Source organism: Mesoplodon mirus (genome assembly GCF_964341445.2).
Source record: "Mesoplodon mirus genome assembly, chromosome: 16".
Classification (NCBI taxonomy): domain Eukaryota; kingdom Metazoa; phylum Chordata; class Mammalia; order Artiodactyla; family Ziphiidae; genus Mesoplodon; species Mesoplodon mirus.
Genome location: NC_138992.1, coordinates 68,757,349 through 68,774,057, shown reverse-complemented (window position 1 = coordinate 68,774,057; position 16,709 = coordinate 68,757,349).

The window sequence follows — 16,709 nt, the reverse complement described above, 5'->3', positions numbered from 1 at the left end:
AAATCATGATGAGCTCATTCTAAGATGTCTGGCATCTCAGTGCTGGCATCCGTTCATTGCCTCTTCGCATGCACTTTGAGATCTTCCTGGTTCTTACTTTGGCAAATAAATTTCCATTGAAAATTGGACCTTTGTGTATCATAAAATGAGACTCTGGATCTTATTTAAACTTTTTGTCTTAGTTGGTCTTCTATGATCCTGTTCTGGCAGGGGAAGAGTGTGCCACCTCATTACTGCCACGTGGCCTCTGTAGACCCCCTAGGTAGGGAGCTCATTACTGTTGGACATGAGTGGGATTTCCAGCTCCCCACATGGTTTCCACTGATAGCTTATTACTGCTTCGTGATGGTGAAGGTGTTGAGTCTCCATTGGGGCTTGTTCTGATACCACCCCAGTGTTGAGAGGGATGGTCATCTCATTCATGCTGGGTGGAGTGAAACTTCAAGATTCCCCTTTTGTCTTCAGTGACATGGGAGGGGAAGTGGGGGTATCATTACCAGATAGACCAAAGTCCCAGCTCCCTATTTGGTCTTTTCTGATACTATCCAGGCAGAAGTTTGGAGCACCTCCGTATAGTCTCATGAGCATGGAAGTCTAGGATCCCCACTTAGCCTTAGTTGGCATGGATGGGGGTGGATTCACTTTTTTTTTCTTTCTGTAGTATTTGGCTACAGTAGAGTGTTACTGTCTAAAAGGTTTCTTTCTTGGCTGGCTGTCCCTTTCCTGGTTCTTTGGGTAGAGAAAGCAGGTTTTTCTTGAAACTTTTTTGTGTGTCTGTACCTGTTGGATTTCTGGGTTGTCAGCTTCTTCAGTTTCTAGTCTGAGGCAAGAAGGAAATCCAGAGAACTTGCCCCTGTGTCATTCCTCGGGTCCCAAAGACACTGCCTGGTCTTCTGTTATCTCTCCATCTTTCAGATACTTCTTACGTTTGTTTTATACATAATGTCCATTGTATAGTCTTCATTGCACTTAGTGGAAGGAATAGAGAAAATTGTGCACATTTCATCTTCCCCGAGGTGGAAGTCTCCAGATTTTTATTTTTTAAAGATGGCTCTTCTGGTAGAAATTTTTGAAATTTCTTTCCAAGTCTTATACAAAAGTCAAGTTTAGAATGAGACAGAAAACTGGAATTATTTGAAGAAAAAATGATTTGAGCTCCATAAGTTGGGTTCCTTAATATTCTTACAATGAAGCCAGAGTAAAAGGTGCTGAATTTAGGCATAATATGGTCCTGGATCTTGGCCTTTTTAATGGCTAATACAGGACAAGAACAAGAACTCTATCAAGTTTTCAAATCAGCCAAAAATGTGACACTAGCTACTATTACTCTCCTCACCTTGTACTTAAAAGGACACATTCATTCTCCTTGATGCAGAAATATAAAGTAACTTCTCGCTATTTGATAAATGAAATTGTCCACATTGACAACGGCAGTCTCTTTCATGAAAATTACATTCACCAACCACTGAAGGAATGCATTGACTACCTATTGTGGGTCTTGCACAGTAGGCGCTAGGCAGGGATGGTTCCATAATTTGTGAGTGCAAGTGAGAAATAAAACTTTGGAGCTGCTTATTCAAAAAGCAGGAAAAAGTGTCATTCAAGGTACTAATATAGCCAATTCTTTTCTTCCACTCTCTTTCTTGATTTGTCCTGGTGTATTTTATTTGCTGTTCGATGTTGTGCTCCCTCAGGCAATGGGCTACTCCACCTCCTGGGCTACTTCTCTTCCCACAGGCTCACTGTCACAGCCCACAATGGACAGGCCACTCCAAGGGATTTTTAAAATTTTTTAAACAGTTTAGAAGAGGAAGTTTATTTATGGATGTGCAGAAAACATGGTGAGGGCCCTTGGACTGGCCAGCAAAGGGGCAATGGGTGGGGATTGAAAACAGATGCCCCAAGTCAGTCCTAGGGAGGAAGGGCTCAGGAACCTGGTGTGTGTGTGTGTGTTTGTGTATGTTGGGGGTGGAGGGACAGTGCTGGTGTTGACCACAACTCAGTAAAGAGAAAGCATGGTGCCTGATTCCCCAAGTGGCAACAGGCCAAGAATCCTCAGGTTAGAAGAAAACAGGGAGGAATCTGAAGGTAGTGTGTGTGTGAGCCCAAGGGAGCCCCAAAGACACAGTGGCAGTGAGGACTGCTCAGGCCTTGGCCTCCAGCAAATTCCATCACTGCTTTTGGCCTGGCACCATTTTGGCTGTTCTGAGAGCAGCTTGCCCAGGCCCAGCATGCTGGGCCACGAGCCCTCGACCTTGACTGCTTCTGATCCTGGGCCCAGCTGTCCCTCCTCACCAAGCTCCCTCAACACAGCCACTGGCTCATTCTGTTCTCTGCATAGAGCCTGCCAGGCCGGGCCCCGCAGCTGTAGCTCTGCCACCTGCCTGTTCTTGGCCTCCTGTTTCTGCACATAGTGCCACAGGGTGTCCCATTTCTGCAGGAAGCAGAGCAGCTTGATGCTAGGCAGGTCTTTCTCCAGGATCCCACTAGGGTGCCAGGCTGACTTCTTGTGGTCTTTGCCAGCGTTCACAATTGTATCCAAGGCATCAAGACAGCTTCCAGCTTCCCCTCAGCTTTTGTACCAGGGCACACTTGGTACATCTTCAGATGTGCATGCGAGGTTTGGTAGTCACCTGTGAATGGGCCTTGGGGCTCCAGCATCAGACTGGGACAGCTGCCACCACGCCCCATCCTAAGACACGGGAAGCCACACATCTCACCCCAGCTCTCCATGCACACAGATGCCCACCAGGGTTGGAGAGCAGCAAAGGCTGTTGGAAAGGGGCATCAAGGGAGAGATTAAATAGGCCCCAGGGTGCAGGGATGGGTAGGGGAGAACCCACACCAGGGAGGGTGGTAGCAGGCGTGGTCATATGAGCCGAGTCCAGATCTATGGCAGGTGCTCCACTGCCCCAGAGGACTTCACTTACAAGGGACAAACAAATTCAAAGATAAAATTGTTAAGAATTTTAAGATGGCAACCATAAAGCATTAAGCCTAAACATGGTACCCTTCTCAGCCCAGTGCCCTGTGTGACCGCACTAGTCTCATGCCGTGAAGCTGGCCCCGGCACTAGGGACACAGTGGTGCAATGCCTTGAAATTCTTTTTAAGACTTCCAAAGATACTGGTTGAAAATGTAAAACTTTAGTCTTTTAATCATATATGTTGTGTGTCTTGTTAACACACACTTCAGGAATTTGACTGTTTTCTAACTAAATTGTCACATTGTTTTGACATTTGGAAGACATTAACACTTTCAAGTGGCTTTGATGACAAGGGGCACACTCCATCAAATCTTGGTATTATGGTAAAGACATTTATTTTACACTCATAAATTTCTTAGTGATCCCATTATTATTCTGTAATTATTCCTTCAAGGCACAAACTAAGTTTCATGACTCAATAGGGACTATTTTGTTTCATCAAGAACAAAGAAGCTGCAATGTATTTACTGTCTGGTGAAACTGAAAATCCTCAAATGACTCTCGTCAACATCCCCATTCCTTTTTCCCCCCACTTTGTTTAAATAGGTGTGTTTTGTTTTGTTTTGTTTTTTACCTTTTGTAATACTCAGCATCAATTCTTTGGGCGGAATCAGTATGTCTAACTATGTGGCTGTCTAAGGATTGACTTCAAATTTCTTTCTTATTTTCTTGCAAAAGTTTTATTTTTAATGTTCAGATAAAATAATAAAGATTAAAAAGTAGGTTGTATAGTTGATTTGGGGATTTGGGCATAAATTCTAATAATAGTGTTACTAATGTCAGTGGTAACATAATATTTTTTTATTGAAGGTTGCTTCTGTGTCAAACAATATGTTACAGGATTTATGTATCCTTAACACATTTAATGTGTACATTTATTCTTTCAGTGTTGCAGTGTAGGTATTATTGCTTCTAATTGACAGATGGGAGAACTGAGGCACAACAGTGTTAATTTGCCCTAAGAAAGTAAAAAAGGTACAGTTTCTTTAACACTTAAGTTCTTTCCACTCTGCTCTGTAGTCTCCAAAAATTGTCTTCTCTTGCAAAGAAAGAAATATCCTTATTGTTATGCAATTGTTAAAAAATATTTTTTTAAATATAGATGAGGTGATTCTCATGGATAACTGTGTAATCTAACGTTCATTATTTGTTGTGTTGTTTGGTGTATTTGTTTGTTTATAGTTTGTACATTTAGCCATTACAATGTATAAAAACACTTCATATCAAGAATAAAGTTAAAGGACTATTTAAAAGAACTGGCTTAATATATTCACCCTCTTGTTTGAAAAATAATGAAATTTGACCATAACTTGCTTGGAAAATAGACATATCCATCTTGGAACTCATGCATGGACAGTTACTTGCTGAGGACAAAAGGGTTCTATAATAAGTGAATTCTCTAAAGATGTCGTTTGGAACAGTCCCCAAAGACAGAGTAGCAAAGAGGCTATAGGGTAGGTGATTTTTTTTTTTTTTTTTTTTTTTTTTTTGCGGTACGCGGGCCTCTCACTGCTGTGGCCTCTCCCGTTGCAGAGCACAGGCTCCGGACACGCAGGCTCAGCGGCCATGGCTCACGGACCCAGCCGCTCTGCGGCATGTGGGATCTTCCCGGACCGGGGCACGAACCCATGTCCCCTGCATCGGCAGGCGGACTCTCAACCACTGCGCCACCAGGGAAGCCCGGGGTAGGTGACTGTTAACATTTACATGCAAAGTTAATTTAGGATTTGCTTATTGTTCTCTGTCTTTGTTCCAGTGCTTCTATCAATTCTAACCAATTCTACTTTTATGTGGAACTTATCTGGAATGTTAGCTTGAATCTCTAGAAATAAGAGAACTAGGATTAACACATGGTGTCATTTTCCCCGAAGGAGTAGAACGGATTTAAGATGTTCACTTACCTATGTATTTGGTACTATCTAACCTCATAGTTCTTCAATATTTGGAAGATGTTTTGAACCAAATACGGTATATTTGACGGAGTTTACTTATGTTGTTTCCTTCTCTTACAAAGGTATGATTCACATGATTTGAAGTATAAGAATGATAATAATAAAAATCTGATAATTTTTAATATTACCTATGCTTTCAGTATTGAGCAGCAATTAAGTCTAGGGTTAAGAGGGCAGACTCTGGGGCTTCCCTGGTGGCTCAGTGGTTGAGGGTCCACCTGCCAATGCAGGGGACACGGGTTCATGCCCCGGTCCAGGAGGATCCCACATGCCACGGAGCGGCTGGGCCCGTGAGCCATGGCTGCTGAGTCTGCGCATCGGAGCCTGTGCTCCGCAACAGGAGAGGCCACAACAGTGAGAGGCCCGCATACCGCAAAAAAAAAAAAAAAAAGAGTGCAGACTCTGAAATCAGCTTGCCTCATTTTCATCCCAGTTCTGTCTCACTAGTTGTGAAACCTTGAGAAAGTCACTTAGATCCTGTAGGTCTTAGTGTCCTTCAACATTACCATATGCAGTGTTAACAACCGTGCCTGGTAAACTTTATTAAGCAGAAACTATGAATATTGTTTGAGTTCATATTTTCATTAAAGCTGCAAACAGCTTCCTAGAGCATATATAAATGCATATATGCATATATATAAACCTTTAATATAGACCAACTAGGAAGCTAGGGTTCCAAGTGTTTTCATGACCTGAGTCTCAGTGTCTGCCAGCAGATACTTTAGGACTAAATTATATTTAAAATAGATAACCAACAAGGACCACTGTATAGCACAAGGAATGCTGCTCAATATTCTGTAACAACCTAAATGGGAAAAGAATTTGAAAAAGAATAGATACATGTATAACTGAATCATTTGGCTGTACACCTGAAAGTAATACATTGCTAATAAACTATACTTCAATATAAAATAAAACATTTTTAATTAGTTCAGAAAAAATTAATTATATATTGCCTAATTCTTAGACAAGATCTTTTACTTTTACTTAACACATGTGGATAATGAATGTTTTTCCACTTATCTGAATACAAGGTTCTCAGTAATTTTAGGTCCTTCTTGAGTTGTCTATACTTTCATGTGTAATTATTTAAACCCTCTCTATAAAGTATCCTTCTTCCCCAAACTGTTCTGGCTGCTTCATTCTCATCCTTCAGGACTCAGCTTACTCTGTGACACCATACTTGCAAAGCCTTCCTTGAATAAAGTCTCAGCTCCTACCTGTTTCAAGATTTGGTTATACCTCCTTCCAATTGCTTCCTTAAAACCCTGTTTTTAGCCAAATTATCCTGCTAGATTATTTGCTGAATGTCTTATATTCCTCACTAAATAGATTATTAGGACAGGAACTTCTGCATTAGAGTATCTTTCATTTAAAAGAGATACTGTTTGATGGGCTAGGAGTTGAGGACAAGCATAGGCTATGGGTCTCCCACCCTTGATCACACCTTCTCTAATTCCTACCCCACTTCTCTTCTTCCCTCTCAGTCCTCACTTTTTCTACCTGCTCACACAGAATGGTTAGGTCACTGCACACACAGGCAGAAAAATATTTTTTTTTCTTAATTTTCCTATATTTGGGCCAAATCCTGAACTTATAGCAGAGTAAACTCCAGGACCACTTGGTTGGTGCATCATTTATCTAATGCTTCTTTTGCTGTTGATCAAAGTGTTTCCACACTATAACTTCCCCAGAGTATTTTCCATGAAAGATTATGAGGCATTTTGTGAAACAAAAATAGTACCATAGAAAACTAATGACAGGTCTATAAATAAAAAGAATTTTGTGTTTAGATAGGGTCAGGAAATGCTGCCTGGCATTGTCCCTTCTTAGACCTCATGACGTGCTATAACGATCTGTGGTTAACAGAAAACAAGCAAAATCATTTATATTACGTTATGTTTAATCAGATTTACCTCTAATTATTTGACCATGAATTCTTAGCTTCGGTGTCTCGTGGTTCTTGCAATCTTTGGTTCACACCTGGGAAATCCCATTCTCTCCTGAAGCCCCAACTGAAATATGTCAGCAACTGCCATTCTCCACACAGAAGATAATCTGCACTGATCCTCCAACATGTGGGGTGTGTTTAGGTTCTTTCTCCTTTGTTAATTTGTCCTCTAATTCCCAATGACTTGGAACATCATTTTGACTGATCCTCAACACAATTTTTAAGGAATATTTTTTTATGCAAGTGACACTAAAGAAATATATGGGGGCTTCCCTGGTGGCGCAGTGGTTGAGAGTCCGCCTGCCGATGCAGGGGACATGGGTTCGTGCCCTGGTCCGGGAAGATCCCACATGCTGCAAAGCAGCTGGGCCTGTGAGCCATGGCCGCTGAGCCTGCGCGTCCGGAGCCTAGGCTCCATAACGGGAGAGGCCACAGCAGTGAGAGGCCCACGTACCACAAAAAAAGAAAAGAAAAGAAAAGAAAAAGATATATATGATACTGTAAAGCATAGGAATTATTAAGAATATTACAGCTGATATTTCTGAGGCTTGGCCTACCTTTTGGTGAGCTTCTTATTGATTGTTTTAAATGAACTAATTAATTACACTTCATTTGAATGTTAACAGAGTTTGTAGTCAATTTTTTTTTTTTTTTTTTTTTTTTTTTTTTTTTTTTTTGCGGTATGCGGGCCTCTCACTGCTGTGGCCTCTCCCATTGCGGAGCACAGGCTCCGGACGCGCAGGCCCAGCGGCCATGGCTCACGGGCCCAGCCGCTCCGCGGCATATGGGATCCTCCCAGACCGGGGCACGAACCCGTATCCCCTGCATCGGCAGGCGGACTCTCAACCACTGCGCCACCAGGGAGGCCCTGTAGTCAATTTTTATTATTAATTTTTCTTTGTTTAATAATTCTTAATATGTTCTTTATATATAGCCAGAACTACTGGGGAGACATACTCCAGGTCATGTAGCCCTTGGACATTTGATTGTGGTAGTCAAGGAACAGTATATTTTTCACAGTGTGTTTGCAGTGCAGGGGACTTTAATATATCTGTAATTTTTCCTTTGCATTTTTATTAAACTCTCTACTTGTTTTCCTATTCTTCTCTGACTGACATATGGGCTTATTTCTCCTGTTTCTTTTGCTAATATCTGTAATTCAATAGTCAGAGAAACTAGACATTAGTTTGTACCACATTTTCAAAGGAAAATGTTTTCTTCTAGCTGCAATTTATTTCTGAGCTAAAAGAAAACATAATGCTTTTTAGGTGACTTATTTACAAGGGGAAAAATAAGAACCCAAGTTTCCAAGATAAAAATCATTATGGTATTTTCCTAATAATCACAGGAGCCCAGATCAACACGAGCTTACTTCCAGATCCATCTGATTGCGGTCATTATTCCCATATTCAAAGGCAGGTCAATTCACTCAAATAGAGTTTATCCAATTGTATTTTTCTTAGCTTGTTGTTGATTTGACAGATGCTTATGTTTTATAAAGATATCACAGAATTTAAAAATTAAAACTTGATGGTGGTCATTGTATAAAGAATTAAGTATGTGATGTAATATTGATGCCTTCAGGGAAAACTATCTTTCTGTACAGTCCCCAGTCCAATAATCCTCCAACCCAGAGAGGCTATCTTGAATCTGGAACCTATCATGTCCTGAACACTTTGATTAAATCTCACCAAGCCAGATCTTTATCTTTCTATTATACATGTGTCCTCTGTATGTATTTGCTGATGCTCCAAAGGCTCTGGCTGGCTTGGTACGAGATGTAAATGCTCCATCTCATGAATGAACTCTTGGTTTCTTGGTTCCACTGCTCTGCATTCCCAGTCCTATAAAGAAAATCTGCTTGGATGTTCAAAATAGAGTGTTCTTGTTTCTGCCTGTGCATTCAAGCATGCCTTATTTTCTCACCAGGGATAACCTCTCCTATGGTTCACATTTTTTTCCTCTTCTTCAGGTGCTATCCCAAATTTCCTTCCCCCTTAAAACATAACTAGTTGGACTATGCCAATATCTGATTGTTACTTTTCTTCTCAGGTGGCTTTTTATACATTAATTTACTTATGCTACAATTTTGTTGTGAGTTTTATATTTTCATTTCCCCACCCAAACTCCCCCTCTCATCAGGTTATAAAATCTCAAAGATCATACCTTCCATTTTCCTTAAAATTCTTTAAAGTGCTGCACAGGACCTGGGCTCTGGTTTTTGTTTTGTTTTGTTTTGTTTTTTTGTTTTTTTTTTCCCTGTCTTTCTTGGCTGCATTGAAAGAACAGAATGCAAATATTTTCCCTCCAGGGAGGCTTTGGGAAAAAGAATGAGTTTTTCAGTGGCTGATGATTTGTACTTTGCATTTAATGGTCCAGTCCAAGTTTATTAAGTAATAACAGAAGGAAAAGAGGGTTCTAAAGGAAGGTAGAAGGGGATGCACCAGGGTGAGGAAAGAATTTCCCTGAGACTACAGGGAGGATGTCAGCAAGTGGAGGAGGGAAGGACAAGGTTTATAAAAGGGGAGCCTGGGAGACTCATGGCAAGTGGGAGCGAGAGACCAACCAGGGAAAGCTCAGGCACAGCTGAGAGGCTGGATTTGGTACAGGACCCAAGGAGATGCCTTGTTCCAGGGCCCAGAAGGCACTAGAGCTGAACTGGAGCTCACAGGCCAGTTCTCATGCTGGCCCTCACTGGAGCTGGGATCTCTCCTTTCTTCTGCTCAGGGACTAGGAATGTGGTACTTTTGGTGCCTGGCAAGTTTGCCTTGCATCACTCAGCACCTCACCAGCTCTCCTCCTCTCTGTGCCGGCCACCCAGTTGGGCCACTGACATCCTCCTGTATAAGACAGGGTTCTGGCATGGGGCAGCTATAGGTCATCTCTGAAGTTTTTATCTTCAGCACAGATTTCTCTTCTGATTTTAATTTCCCATTTGCATATCTATTCAAGTATCACGGACATTACAAATTTAATACATCCCAAAGTCAACCCCTGACCTTTCTCATCTTAGTAAATGATATCTCTATTCATCCAGGTGCTTTGGCCATAAACCCAGAAGTCATTCTCAAATGATGTAATTTAAAGAGGGTTTCATAAAAACCTATTTATAAAGGTGAAGGTGGCGCTTAAAGAAACCAGCAAGTAATATTGCAGTATCTCTGAAATAGTGACAATGAGAACCCAGAATCCATTCCTAGGCCTGAAGGGGCAACAGAAAAGAGCGGTTCCTAAAATCTGAGGCAGGGAGGGCTGTGTGGAAAGGACTTGACAGCATCTGTGTCTCCCAGTCAATGGATGTGGGTGGCCGTCAGCACAGCATCGGGGTGCAGGCTGGAAACGATAGCTCTAAGTCACTCTATTCAGCACCTCAGAACTCCTGTACTTTTTCTGAATCCATAAAGAAACAAAAGAAAGAAAGAAAACAAAATCTGTTCATGATGTTGAGATGATCCTGGAGGTGAGCCTCCTAGGATACAGGGCAGAGCAGAGAGGGGGGAAGAGTACATCAGGACAGACGAGGAGAAGAAATAAAGCACAATCACAGACAATTTTTTGACTCACATCTGACTATTTCATGTCAATAACCTCCTCATGGTTCCCTAGCATGTCCTTGAAATCAAAGCAAATCAAACCAACCAAGCAACAAACAAAAAGGCCGGCAGTGGGGTGCCAGGGCTCAGTGAAAGTTGGGGAAGAGACCAGCCCGAGACGCCTGGGCTGGGACGGTGAGTGGTTAATGATTTTTCATCCTCTTTGTCCATGCTCTTTGCCTGCACACGGGGCCGGGTGGGAGAGGTCCTGTTAAGCGTTGGTTGACAGCCTCCAACTCTCCCGCCTCAGAAGCTGACGTTCATTCTTTCTGGCTTGTGCGCTTCAGTGGGAGCATGGAGCAGCTCTGGAAGACCGGCTCTGCTGTGCTCACTCATTCACTGACGTATAATCAAATGTTTTACTTTGATTCCATTATCTTTTCATCAAAATGCTTTGAAAAACTATGATTGATACCACGAAGTTGATTCAATTGAGGACAAACCATCTTCAAAGCAGAGTTGTCTCTCCCTCCCTGATCTGGCTCAATAGCTTTACCATATTACATTCATAAATTGAATTACTTCTGACTGACCGACTTTTCTTGAAAACAAAAGTTATTCTCTTTTTTACATAATCAATCATGGAATAAAGTAGGTAAGACAGGTCAATTGCCACAGATCGATTACTCTATAAAACAACAAAGGAAGGTCAGAAAGAAGAGGGTGAAGACCTTCTAAATTGCCAAAATAGAAATTTTGCAAAGAAAACCTTAAACCACTTTTCCTTTGGCTCCCAGAAATGCATTCTCCTCTTTTTCTAAGTTATGGTAGGGGTTTTAAACCTTATCTACAGCTACTTGGACAATCTTCTCTTCAAAGACAAATCTAAATACCCTCTCTTTAAATACGGGCCAGGCTTAGTGACTCGCTTCTAATGCTAGAATGAGGCAAAAGTGAAACTAGCTATGCGACTTTTAAGTCCGGTCGTAAAAGCCTGGCTTTCTCTTTCTCAGGGCACATGCTTTTGGAGCCCTGAGCTGCGGTGCAAGAAGTCTGCCTACTCTGAAGTTGCCATGCTGGAATGACCACCCAGACATAGAGACAAGCCCGGGGAGCCTCAGCTCTTCCAGCCACTGGCTACTCGAGTACCACACCAGGGAGGGAGGAGCCTCTGAGATGATTCCAGCCTCATCACTCTCTGACTGCAACCACGTGAGAGAACCCGATCAAGAAATATCTGTGGAGTCCAGGCAACCCCCAGAACCATGAGACACAGTACTCGGAAATGATTGCTATTATTTTATGCCACTAATTTGGGGTAGTTTGTTATACAGCCACAGTACCCACAGCACCGGTCTTTCCCTTCATTAAATTCTGAATGGTAGATATCTTTTAGCCAAGTCCTGGGCCTTCTTCTCATCTATTTTTCTCTTTCCCTCAGTAATTTCATTCTCCCCATGGCTTTAAATGGCATTTATATGCGGTACGCAGGCCTCTCACTGCTGTGGCCTCTCCCGTTGCGGAGCACAGGCTCTGGACGCGCAGGCTCAGCGGCCATGGCTCACGGGCCCAGCCGCTCCGCGGCACGTGGGATCTTCCCAGACCAGGGCACGAACCCGCGTCCCCTGCATCGGCAGGCGGACTCTCAACCACTGCTCCACCAGGGAAGCCCCATTTATATGTTTTGAAGGTTAATTTTATGTGTCAACTTGACTGGGCAGTGGGGTGCCCAGACATTTGGCCAAACATTATTCTGGGTGTATCTGTGAGAGTGTTTTTGGATGAGATTAATGTTTCAATCAGTAGATTCAGTAGACCAAACTGTCCTCCCTAATGTAGGTGGGCCTCATTCAATCAATTGAAGACCTAAATAGAACAAAAAGGCTGGGTAAAAGGGAACTTCTCCTGCCTAACTGATTAAACTGGGACATTGGTCTCTTCTGACCTTCAGCCTTGGACTTAAACCTTGACTCTTCTTGGGTCTTGAAACTGCCAGCTTTTGGACTAGAACTTACACCACTGGCTCTCCTGGATCTCCAGCTTGCCAACTGCAGGTCTTTGGCCTTCTCAGACTCCGTAGTCACATGATCCAGTTCCGTATAATAAATCTCCTTCTGTCTCACTCTCTCTACATATATATATCCTATTGGTTCTGTTTCCCTTGAGAACCCTAATAGATGTGTCATCTCTGAAAATTTTATCTTCATCACAGATTCCTTTTCTGGGTTTCAATGGCACATTTGCATATCTACTGAAGTGTCATGGACATTCCAAAACTAAAACATCCCCAAAATGACCTTGATCTTCCTCATCTTAGTAAATGGCAGCAGGTCTATCCATCCAGTTGCTTAAGCCATCAACCCAGAAGTTATTCTATACAAATCCCTGTCCTTTATGTCCCGAAACGAATGCATCACCAAGTCCTAGCAATTCTTTTTCTACATAATGGCAAATCTAAATTATTTTGGTCCCGACTGTTGCCACTCTAGCCCAAGCAACAGTTGTCTGTCACGTAGGCTAACACAGTAATTTTTCAATATTGTCTTTGCTTCTAATCTAGCCATCTCCACTGCTACCACTCTATAATATAGTCTTCATACCATAGCTGACTACTTTTCTTTTAAACATAAATTATACAGCTTTATCCCCCTGTTTAAGAACTTTCAATCAGGGCTAAAATTCCATATCCTCTCACTTGGTCTATGAGACCCTGCGAGGTTTGATTCTGCTTTCCTCTTTAACTTCATCTTGACTTGCTCTCTCCCTTGCTCACTAGGTATAGTCACAATGGCTTTCTCTTTGTCCTTAAGAAATCCCACACCCTTTCTTTCTACCTGTGCTGTTCCTTCTGTGTGGAATATTATTCCTTCCTCCTCTGGCCACATGCTTATTCTTACCATCTTTTGTCTTAATTCACTCATATTCACCCTTCTGGTTGCAGCTTAAATGTCACTGTCTCAAGTAGCATCTCTAACATCCGTCTCCAATCTGATTTTCGCCTCTTATGTTAGTCCCTTTTAAAAAATTGCACTTACTTTTAGTTATAGGCATTATCACAATTTGAGATCATATGTTGTTTGGTAGACAGCTTATTTCTATCACTACTCTGTAACTGAGCTCTTCTACTCAGTCACTACTTATGACAAGAGAGATCAAGTCTTATTTGTTCACCACTGAACACCCAGAAGTTAAGAGTTTCCAGAGCACAGTAGGTGCTCAATACATATTTGTTAAACGAATAAAGTGTGTTCTTTCAGTCAACATTTTTAGATACTTGGCACTTTTAAGAAAACGACTCTACTTTGTGACCACGTGATTATGTAAATAGACATCTCAGAGGGAGAACTCACCACTAGAGGATAACATTTCAAGAACTTCACTCAGAGGCAAGCCACAGCACAAGTCCAGTCTTCAGAAAAGTCCTAAGACCTTAGATTACTTCCACTTAAGAGAGCTGTAAATTGGTCTCTCCACTTTGTTTTTTTATGCAGCAGATTTCTTATGATTTCTAAACTTCCCACTTCAAAGAGTCAACTGGAGCCAAGACTCCAAAAAATTGCAGCATTATTAAAAGGGATGTTTTTCCTCAACTTTACTGAGAAGCAAATAATTATCTTTTAAGAATAAAAATGGAATCTTATTTCTACCATTCCAAAGATTTTTACCCCTGGCTTTAAAACCATCAAGAGCAACAAAGTAAAAACAAAACAGAAACAGTTTTTGTCACCTACGTGTTGTATTGTTTCCTTTTTGGATATCTCCATGGCCAGAGGATAAAGAATTCTGAAAGCTAAATAAAATAATAAAATAAACAAACATCTGAGATAGAACAGGCAACAAGAAAAACCCTTCAAAGCCTAGACAACGTGAAATGACCATTCTCTCTCTATAAAGTATTATTACAATTCTGGCTTCTGATTTGCTGCAATCACAACACTCACAAAAATTCTACGGTGAGATGTGGGTAAAGAAATCATGTCTGTGATTACACACAGTGCAGGAGAATCCTTTGGTGAATACCTGTCACATGCATGAAGCCGTCTACTACTATTGCTGCATCCATAACAATTCAGAGTAAAATAGGTCAGATAAACATCACTCAATCACATTTTTCCTTCCTCCTGGGATCAGAAACATCCCAGCTTTCTCCTGCTGCCCTGAGCCTGATATCAGCATTTTTTTTTTAAACCTGAAAGATTGTGATTAAATATTTTCCCCCTCTGTCAATACTTTTATTAAAAAATGAACTAAATAAATTAAATCAACAGATAAAAGAACATATGAATGAATTAGGCATTGGTCCCTCTCATCACTGTCCCTTCTGTAAATGACAGATTAGCTGCTCATCTAAAATCTGTCAAGCAAACGCTTTGAAAATTGAGGTAAATTAAAAGAATTGTAAGACAGTCTTGTTAAGCAGAAGTAGATGACAGCATTATGTCCTGTAGCTGTATTTCTTGAACTAAAGTATACAGGCAACAATCTTGAATTGCTGAGTATTTTTCAAAATTACTGGTTTTTTTGTGAATATGTATTTGTTCATTGAACTAGATTCTGTAGTTCCTACTCCCTAATGTCTTTTCTTTTCAATAAATTTTTTTATAAGTCCATACTTTATGTTTGTATTTCCATATAGCCTTTCCAAAAATGTTACTGCAGGATTTATTAAGTTTTATGTTTTTAAAAAAGCCCACACATTTCTTGGAAAACACTGCTCTAGAAAAATTTCCATAAGCATAAGGCAGCCAAGAGATCACTCAGTCATTTATTTTTCCTCCCTCACAGCCTTAGACTGGAGAATTGTCAAAAAAGCAGAGTTGACCATTTGTTAAAGGTGGCAAAACAGATTTTATTCAGACTGCTGCAGTAGGAGAGAGAGACTCCAGTATAAACTGGAGCACTCAACTCCAATCTGTGCACAGCTGACTGGACATTTTAAAGGGTGGATGAGGGAGGAGGGAGGAGGAACAAACGGAGGCTTGAGCAGGGTCAAGTGGAAATTTGCAAAAATCAGGCAGGGGGCTGTGTTTCCAAGAACTGTTAGGCAAGGCAGGTATAGGATCAGGGTGTAACTCAAACAGTAAAGATTTTTGGCAGTTCTGAGCTTTCTTAGGCAGGAACTTAAAATGGCTAAGTCATCCTAGGGATGTTAGAAGATGTGAGCTCTTAGTAACTATGCTAGTCAAGTCTCTGAGTGTGGTGGGTGGCAGGTGGCAGCGAGGTGTGTGGATGACATCGTTTGTGCTGAGACTTTGCAGTACTCATAGGCCGAGGCTGAGGCTTAGTCAAGAAGAAGGGTCAGTGGAGCCTGACTAAAGGTTGGCCAAGGAGACGGTCTTTGTTAGACTTCTCATTCTTTAGTGTGGAATGCAGTAATCAGTCTGAATGACAAAATTAGTGATGCCAGCCATTCTCCTTCTGTAGGGTTTGTGATAGAATTGAGGTGAAGGAAGATAAATTAGTGGAGACAGAGCAGAACAAAAAAAGATACTGAAGATGCACATCAGGACCCCACAGCTGACTCCAGGAACTGTTATAACTTTCCTCTCAGCTTGGAGCAGTGAGACCATGAATCAACCCTTGTGACTTCCAGTTGGTTCTTTTATTATGACTCTTCTTAGCGTTATGGGCAAGGTAAGGATTTGGCTTTGTATTCACATTGATGAGTTGAACTTTTAGGGAAACAAAATAAAGGAAAGAAAAGATAAATCACCATTTGTTACAATTCTCTGAAAGATATTGAGAAATGAGTAGTGCTCTCACGTCTTTCCTTGGCAGGAGGGTATGATTTTTCCTTCATCTACAAATATTTATAGCCAACATATATAACACATTGTTGTAGGAACTGGATGGAGGATGTAAGTGTGGATATAAAAGAACAATGAAAGAGACAGACTTTCTCTAAAGAACTTCCAGCCAAGGAGAGGGAGAGAGAGGCTTTATGGAACTAACTGTGGTATAGTTCAGAAAATGCTAAGTGCCTTCACAAAATAAAATGCACTGAAAGTGTTGCCAGGCGTTGATATTTGCCTTTGGTTGGATGAATTTGCAACTACTTTTAGTGTGGGTAAAAGAATAGAATTTGGACTAGTGAGAAGAGGAAGAGCATTCCAGACTGGGGTAAGGATGTATAAAGGAACAAAGGAAGGGGGCGTATCACGAGGGTATGAGGAAAAGCAAATTATTTTGTGGAACTGAAGGATGAAGTGTATGAAAGGAAGTAGTAAGAAATAATGCTGCAACTAGATACCACTGAATGCCATGGGACAGATAACATTTAACATATA